This window comes from Crocuta crocuta, unplaced genomic scaffold, assembly GCF_008692635.1.
Source record: "Crocuta crocuta isolate KB4526 unplaced genomic scaffold, BGI_CrCroc_1.0 scaffold147, whole genome shotgun sequence".
NCBI lineage: Eukaryota > Metazoa > Chordata > Mammalia > Carnivora > Hyaenidae > Crocuta > Crocuta crocuta.
This window is the reverse complement of record NW_027532594.1, coordinates 3,064,499-3,074,481: the sequence shown is the minus strand read 5'-3', so window position 1 is coordinate 3,074,481 and position 9,983 is coordinate 3,064,499.

The following is a 9,983-nucleotide window of genomic DNA, read 5'->3' as shown; positions in this document are numbered from 1 at the left end:
CTTGAATTTTAAAACAACTGCTGATAAAAAGAAATTGCTAAATGGTAAACTATGTCCTATGGCAGATTTTGCTTCTATGTGGGGTTTTCTAGGATAGTCTTTCACAGATAAACTTGTTCTAGAATAGTTTCTTCGGGCTCAAAGAACATTGTGTCAATACCCAGAAAAACTCACTCTGTCTTTTGAACAATCTGAACTGTCTGAACTGTCAGACAGCAAATGGTGGGATTAGACAGTTCCATCCCTATTGGCAAATGATGTATCATTTGTGTTAAAGAATCCTGGGTGGAAGTGTAGACACTTTAGAGCAAGAGAGAAGTGTTTGGGTAGGTAGAGGAGGTGTCCAAGGTAGGAGGTATGACGGTAATTGCACACCATGGCGTACATGTCTAAGTATTGGGGAGGGCGTTGGGAAGAAATCGTAGCTCCACTCTATAAAGTACTGTTTTATTTAGGAATCTCTGAACTCAATCTATTTCTCATCATTTAGTCCATTTATATTTTTACATTGTGGAATGACTGCACTCTACTTTGGCTCTTCACTTTTGCTATAACTCAACGTGATCCCGCCTTTCAAAAAGTCTTCTTTAAATAATAGAAATTCCATCTGAACAAGTACCTACTAAATGCACTGATAGGTCTTCCTTGCTTACTAAACACTTATTGAGCAGCTTGCTGAATTTTAGCCTTCTAGATAAGAGTTACTGCACTGAAGCCTAAAATCACTGCCCATAGACCTTTTGCAGCTCTTACATAAACAATGAAAATAAATTTGGGACAGGGGTGGAAGCTACATGTGGGAGATGCAATGCTTTTATAAATGTTGAATTTGGGTTTTTATAATTAATTATTTGATGTATTTTTAAAAAGATTTAATTCATATTTACTGGGCAAACCTCAGTAGTACAAAAGAGACAGTGAAAACAAAGTCTCTTCTCACCCCTGTCCTAGACCTCCTAGTTTGCCTCTCCAGAAGAAACCAATTTTCTTGTGTTCCCCCTCCCAGAAATGCTCTCTACACAGGTAAGTCTATACATAGATGTTACACAGGTGTAGTTGAGTTACTACATACTTCTTACATACTTCCTCTGCAGTCCACGTCAAAATATAATAGGGGCGCCTGAGTGGCTCAGTCAGATATGCACTGACTTCGGCTCAGGTCATGATCTTGAGGTTCGTGAGTTCGAGCCCCGTGTCTGGCTCTGTGCTGACAGCTCAGAGTCTGCAGCCTGCTTCAGAGTTCTGTCTCCCTCTCTCTCTCTCTGCCCCTCCCCACTCATGCTCTGTCTTTCTCTCAAAAATAAAAATGAACATTTAAAAAAAATGTTTTTTAAAAACATAATAGAGCTGCAGATTTTCTTTCTGAATGGTTAAATAGTATTAAATTGAGTACATGCTATAATGTATTTAATCAGGTTGTTTCCAGTATTTTGCTATTATAAGTAATGCTGTAATATAGTTTTCTTTTATGTTTATGTTTACACTACAGTTGGAATTTATTTTGGAGTAAGGGGTGAAATAGGAATACAAATTTGTTTTTTCTAGGTGTTTCTCAAGTCCTAACACGATTTTCTGAATAATTCATGTTTACAATTGATTCGAAATGCCTCCTTTATCACATACAAAAATTTTATAGGTGTTTGAGTAAGTTTCTGGAGTTTCTATTCTGTTTTATTCATATCACTATAGGGCTGTTCCTCTTATTATTTTTTTTTCAGAGTTTTTGTGACCTTTATTTTTTGTTCACTTTTCATGTGGCCTGTGGAAAATAGTCCCAGACTCTATTTCCCTCAAAGCTTCAGGTGACTATTGAGGACTTGGAGCATGGGTAATGTCACTGAAAAGCCAATTTTAAATTTTATTTGATTTTAATTAAGACTCAAATGGTTACATGTGACTCATGACTACTGTGTTGGACAGTGTGGTTCTAACAGATTCTTTTTTTAATTTTTAATAGCTTTTAAAAATTTGTTAATAGCTAAGATTCTTGTTTGTATATAGAAAGACTATTGATTTCTGAACATTAATTTTGTACCCAGCCACCTTCCTTAATTCTTCTGTTCTTCTTTTTTTAATTGAAGTATAGTTGACACACAATGGTTACATTAGTTTCAGATGTATGACATAATAGTTCAATAAGTTTGTTACACCATGCTCACCACAAGTGTGGCCACCATCTGTCACCATATAATGCTATTGTAGTACCACTGACTGTATTCCCTATACTGTACCTTTCATCCCTGTGACTTACTCATTTCGTAACTGGAAGCCTGTATCTCCCACTTCCCCCCACCCATTCCCCTGAACCCCTCCCCTCTGGCAACAATCCATTGTCTGTATTTATGGGTTTGTTTCTGTTTTTTTGTGTATTTCTGTACTCATTTTGTTTTTTTAAATTCCACATGTAAGTGAAGTCATATGGTATTTGTCTTTCTCTGTTTCACTTAGCATACCACGTCTCAGTCCATCTATGTTGCAGAAAATGGCAAGATCTCATCCTTTTTATGGTAGAGTAATATTCCTTTGTATATATGTACTACATCTTTATCCATTCATCCATCATTGGACACAGGTTGCTTCCATATCTTGGCTGCTGCAATAAACATAAGGGTGCATATGTCTTTTCAAATTAGTGTTTTCATTTTCTTTGGGTAAATACCCAGTAGTGAGATTACTGGATTGTATAGTATTTCCATTTTTAATTTTCTGATGAACCTCCATATTGTTTTCCATGTGTGGCTTTACTCGGTTCTTCTATTATTTAGAATAATTTCTCAGTTGATTCTCTTGGGTTTCCAAGAATGCAATTATATAATCTGAAAGTGATAATTTCACCTCTTTCCTTCCAATTATTTTGAGAGAGAGACCGAGCACAAGTGCAAGCAGGGGAGGGGCAGAGAGAGGGAGAGACAGGGAAAGAACCCCAAGTGGGCTCTGTGCTGTCGGCAGAGGCCAACATGATCTCACCCCATGAACCGTGAGATCATGACTTAAGCTGAAACCAAGAGTCAGATGCTTAACTGACTGACCCACCCAGGCACTCCGTCTTTTAGTTTTATGGAAACAGTGGTATGCTGACAAGTTCATGGTATCAATTAATTCAGCAAACATTAGTTGTCTTCTAAATATTAGATATTGGAGAATACAAAATAATGAAGACATATTCATTGCCTTCAAGAATTTGTAGTATGGAGATAGGACTATCTCATAGAGAATATATATAGAGAGAGAAATATAATACAGTAAAAAAAATCTGTCCTAGAGATATACAAGAGTTTTGACCAGTGCAATGGCATGAAAGTGCCTTAAGTGTGTGTGTGTGTATGTGCATGTGCACATCCACAAGCAAGGGAAGGCTTTTGGAAAGAGCATGCCAAGGCCATGTCTTAAAGAATTAGTTGGAATTAACCAGAATGAAAGGTAGAAGAGGATCCAAAGAAGACATATAGAATGCAGACATATATATGGAAAGATACTCAACATCACTCGTCTTCACTAATGCAAATCAAAACCACAATGAGAGATCACCTCACACCTGTTAGAATGCCTAGACTAAAAAAGACAAGAAATAACAGGTGTTGGGGGAAATGTAGAGAAAAAGGAAGTCTCGTACTCTTTTGGTGGGAATGTAAATTGATACAGCCACAGTGGAAAACAGTATGGAGGTTCCTCAAAAAATTAAAAATAGAAATATTGTACAGTTCAGTAATTCCACTACTGGGTATTTACACAAAGAAAATGAAAACACTCATTCAAAAAGATATATGCACCTCTATGTTTACTATAGCATTGTTTACAATAGCCAAGATATGGAAGCAACATAAGTGTCTATCCATAAATGAATGGATAAAGAAGATATGGTATATAGACACACACACATACACAGAGGAATATTACTTGGCCATTAAAAGAATGAGATCTTGCCATTTGCAACAACATGGACAGACTTGAAGGTTTTATGCTAAGTGACCTTATGCTAAGTGAAATGTCAGGTAGATAGACAAATACCATGTGATTTCACTTTATGTGGAATCTAAAACACAAACAAAGAAAAAGGAGAACAGACCCATAACTATGGAGAACAAACTGATGGCCACAAGAGGGGAGGGAGATGGGGGAACAGGCAAAATGAGTGAATGAGAGTAGGAGACACAGGCTTTTAGTTATGAAATGAATAAGTCATGGGGATGAAAGCAACAACACAGAGAATATAGTCAATGATATTGTAATAGTGTTATATGGTGACAGACAATAGCTACACTTGTAGTGAGCAGAGCATAACATACAAACTTCCTGAATTGCTATGTTGTACACCTGAAACAAATGTAACATTGTGTGTCAACTATACTTCAATTAAAAAAGATGGAAGAGGAGATATGGATTTCAGAACACAGTAACTTACCTATAAATATTTTTAATACTGTTTTTCCTTTGACTTATTAAAAATGTTTACTCTTTAAATATGGTTACAGGCATTTGCACAAATATTTATACAACATATTGATCAAGCATATTTTGAAACCTCACTTATGTTTGGAAAGTGTGAGGGCTTTCATAAAAATAACACATGATAAAAATTTTTAAAATCAACTAATGTTTAAGTTGCATGCCTGTAATGGTAACAATACAATTTAGCTATTAGACAAATTCCAAAGTTAATTCCATAGTAGTCCTAGTTTCTTTGCTAGTAATTATTTCATACTGGCAGTTCATTAAGGCTCAAAATGTATAATCCTTTCCTAGTGCAAGTGCTCTCATACCAACTGTTTTCTGTCCCATACAGAGCCAGTGGGATAAGTTTAAATTCCCCTGGAAACTCTTTGCTAAATTGTTTCTTCTAGAAATGCTGAAATTCTATTTAATCACTCACTGTCAAGCAAAAAACAAAACAAAACAAAAATGTGTGTTGAAACTCTTTGATATATTATGGTACTTCTTTCTCTTTCTCCCTAACATTACCTGGATTATGATTATAAAATCTCTAGTATTATAAAGGTCTAAATCAAGACAGCAATTTGCCAATTAATCACTTTATCAAATTATATACATCCATTTTGTTTATACTGATTGCTCATAGTTTATACCAATTTATACTTTGCTGAGACCTCGCTGTTTAATGCATTTAGAGAATGATCACAATATCAGTGTCAAGTGTTTTGTAAATGTCCACTAAGTAGAAGCATAAAAGGCCATGGAATATATTGGAAAATGGTAAATATGTATCAGATTTGGAGAGTTAATCTCATATTTCTTTACAGTGATCTTTCTAGGCTGTGTGGAAGGTTTTGCTCTTAATGGGAACTAGCTTTTTTCCCCCTCTATAAATTATTACCTATTTTAATGTTACATTTCTTTCACTTTTTTGGAAATGCTAATTTACCAGGCATTTCATTTTTTGGACACTGGCACCGTTCTAGAACACTCTGCTTCCTTTTTTAGAAATGTTTATTTTTGAAGGGGGGCGGAGAGAGAGAGAGAGAATGAGAATGAGCAAGGGAGGGGCAGAGAGAGAGGGACACACAGATTCTGAAGCAGGCTCCAGGCTCTGAGCTGTCAGCACAGAGCCCAATATGGGGCTTGAACCCACGAATGGTGAGATCATGACCTGAGCCGAAGTTGGATGCTCAACTGACTGAGCCACCGGGGCACTCCTAGAACACTCAACTCACCCTAAATGTAGCTGAAATAGTTAGACATCCGAGAAGAGTGAACGAGGACAAAAATATGAGAGCACTTCAGACCCAGTTCCTTCATGCACTACCTGAAGCTCTTCCTACAGCTGCTATTAAAAAAGTAGACCAGTGCACTAAGAATTGGTCAGTGGCTGGTATATACTGGGATAGTCTACTATGCTTCATTAACTTTCTACCTCAAATTTCAATGGTTTAAAACAACAAAAGTCTTAAAAAGTTTTTATTTCATGCCCATGCTACCCATTCACTGGGTTGACAGAGGAGCTCTACTAACCGTAGCCATTGAGGGACTCAGGCTGATAGATCAGCCACCATTTTGGACATTGCTGGAGAGAAAAGAACTCTGGAGGGTACCAAGTGGCAAACTCTGGCCCAGACACCTAATACTTCCAGTCACAGTGCATTTACTGGAACAGAGCATGTGGTCATACCTAACCACAGGAGGGTCTGAGAGTAGAGAGAACTGGAAATATTTGGCAAACAACTTTAATGATTACCACAATTGTATTGAAAAGGTATTGACTCAGTGGGTTGTGCGCCTGAAGCTAGTATTGAGCTGTATGTTGGAAATAAAATAAAATAAAATAAAAACTTAAAAAAGAAGAAAATGTGTTAAAAGAGCAATTTTGGCAAGAGCAGAGGTGACCTCAGAAATGGAAAAACAACGTGAACAGTGCTGGGTCACAGTGTTGGCTATTCCATGATTGTTCATACTTCTCCTTCCTAAAACTGTTTTCTAATTCAATTCATTTCAACTCAGGTTCAACTCGATAAACAGTTAATAAATGCCTTAGAGTGTGAGACACCTGGATATACAAAGGGGGTGGGGCAGAAGCAAAACTATAGGTACAACTATTTTTTTGAATGCTACACTCAGGCTATGCTGGGGTTTGCCTTAAGAGAAACTAACAAAGTGTTGACAATGAGGCTAAATCAAACCTAATTATATACAGGCATTAAGGCTGTGATAATAGTGTGGACAGGTACTGAGCTAATTGGTATATTTTTAAGTTAGATGCTTTCTTCCTACCATTTACTAAAATATATTACAGATACATTTGACATAGGACACCAAAGGCAAAAGCCACAAAAGCAAAAATAGATAAATTAGACTTCATCAAAATAAAATACTTCACTGCTTCTAAGAAAACCATCAAGAACATGAAAAGACAACTCACAGGATGGGAAAAGTTATTTACAAATCATATGTCTGATAAGGGATTTCTATCAAAAATATGTTTTTAAAAAATCCTCAGATTCAGCAATAAAAAGACAACCTAATTTTAGAATGAGCAAAAGATAGGAACAGAGTTTCACAAACAAACAAAATATATATACAGTAAAATCTTGGATTGCGAGTAACTGGTTCTGTGAAAGTCCTACAAGATGAGCAAACATTTCTAATAAATTTTAACTTGATAAACGAACAATGTCTTGTAATACAAGTAGTACGTGATCCTGAATGTCACATGATCACAACTGAGCCAATGATTCTTGAAGTTCATCTTAATATACAAGTGCTTTGGGTTACGAGCATGTTTCCAGAATGAATTATGCTCACAAACCAAGGTTTTGCTGCATATGAAATTGTCCAGTAAGCACATGAAAAGATACTTAATGTCATTAGAGAAATGCAAATCAAAACTACAGAGAGATACCACTTCACACTCACTGGGTTGACTATAATAAAAAAGACAGACAATAACAAGTGTTGACAAAGATGTAGAGAAATTGGAACCATTGTACATTGCTGGTGGGAATATAAAATGATGCAGCCGCTTTGGAAAACAGTTTGGCAGTTCCTGGAAGTTAAATACAGAGTTACCATATGACCCACCAATTCTACACTTAGGTATATATTCAAGCAAAATGAAAACACATTCATAAAATAGTTGTACATGAATGTTTATAGCAACAGTATTCATTCCAAAAAATGGAAACAACCCGAATGTCCATCAACTGATGAATAGACAAAATGTAGTATGTTTACACATGGCATATAATTCAGCCAAAAAAAGCAGGGATAAACGATACACATTTCAACATGCACAAACCTTGAAAACATTATGCTAAATAAAAGAAGCTGAACACAAAAAGTCACATATAGTATAGATTCCATTGACACAAAATGTCTGGAAAAGACAAATCCATTGAGACAGAAAATTAGTGGTTGCCAGGAGCTAGGAAGAGAATGGAATGCGATGTGACTACTTATGGGTATGGGGTTGATGAAAAAGTTCTGGAACTTAGTGGTGATGGTGGCACAGCCGTGTGAAATATGATACCAATTGTATTAATAAAATGCATGTATCTACATCTGTATTTACATATGTATACATCTTGGTGGTGAGATAACAAGTGGTTTTTTATTCTTTTAATGCATTTTTCTATTCTTTCTCACCACCACCACAGAGAACATACATTACCGTCGTACCTTAAAAATGAAAACCTCCTAAAATCAGTTCAAATCAAATTCAAAAGCCGAGATCTTGCATTCTTCTAATAATCTTTTAAGTAACCCATGGCAGATTACATTCATATGAAATTCTAGAATAAAGAAAACTAGACTGTGTTGGGAAAAAAATATCTGAAGAATGGTTGCCTCTGGAGGGTTGGGAGCAGGGACTAAGTAAGGTCATGAGATAATTTTCTGAGGGGACAGAAACTACAATAATGGTCTATATGTTGAATGGGATTGGGTTACGCAGGTGTATGCATTTTTCAAAACTCAGGGAATCTACACTTAAGATTTGTGCATGTCATTGTATGTGTTTTACATTATAAAAACCCATAAACAAATATTGAACTTGAGTTAACATTAGGTATGCTTATGAATTCAGGGCAAAATGCAATTTGAGATACATATTTTAAAAATAAGGTAGATTACTGAATGAATAGAAAGAATAGTAGGTTGGACACGTGAAAAAGGAAATATAGCAAAAAGTCAAGGGTAGAATATAGGTGGTGAGTGTGTGGGTGTTTGCTTTTATATTTGAAAGTTTTCATAATAAAACATGGTGGAAGAAGAGACCCCATATAAAGCTGTCACTATTTATTATCCTTTTCACTCCCCAAAATTCATTTTACTTGCTTCTTCTCCCACTGTTAGATATTTCCACTTGATTGTTGAATCAATCTTCAGCCCCCACAGGTCATTCTTCCTTTCCTTGTTTTTAATAAGAGTGGCATCAACTCTTCTCATTGTGGGCATTTCTTAGGATAAAAATCATGTTTCGTTCCCTCTTTTCTCTCATACCCTCTAATCCAGGTGAGCTGTAAATTCTAATTTTCACTTTATTGTATCTCATGTCTTTTCCCATTAGCTCCACCTTAATTCTGCACCAATTACCTGCCATTTCCATGGAGAAATAGACTGGTATAGCTAAGAAAATAATTTGCATGTAATTTGATGCTCTATTTTTATATACATGCTATAAAATGGTTCTGATAGAATACTGTATTAGAATTTACTTGGTATTGTAAGTCTTAAAACTCCCACATTCCAGCCCCACTTCCTTTAGTTTATATTTAAATGATTTGAGTCCAGTTGGGGATGATTTACACATACATGCCCCTATCACAGAAATCAGAAAAGTAAGAATTCTATATTGTTTAGCTTCTGTAGACAACTGGTCCTGCTAAATAAACTATGCTAAAGTTGGTAGATATCTGACACCAATTGTATCATGTTATTCTGCAGGTCCACTTTGCAAAATATTTATCTTGGAAAATACCATTAGATGCCCCATGGGTACTTCATGAATTCTACCCCCCCACCCCGATGGCTATACTAGCAGGCCATTGGCAACATCAACCTTAAATTTTTCCCATTTTAAAATAATTGCAGTGAAGATGCAGCAATTTGGAGCCTCACTTATCTGTGTATCTATATATTGAAATGGAACAGAGTTTATTAGGAACACCTTGGCGCTGTCAAAAGCATTCCCTGCCCTGCAACAGGAAAATGTGGTAGCCATATTTTGAGAGGCTTTATTGGTTTGCTTGTTTACTTATTTTGGGAGAGAAACAGAGAAAGCATGAGGGGGGAGGGGCAAAGAGAGAGGAAGAGAGAGAATCCCAAGCTGGCTCTACTTGAGCTCGAATTCATGAACCCTGAGATCATGACCTATTCCGAAATCAAGAGTTGGACACTTAACTGACTGAGCCACCCAGGCGCCCAGAGAGGCTTCACTGTTGAAAGAATATGTTGCAGGGGCGCCTGGGTGGCTTAGTCGGTTAAGCGTCCGACTTTCGCTTAGGTCATGATCTCGCGGTTCGTCGGCTTGAGCC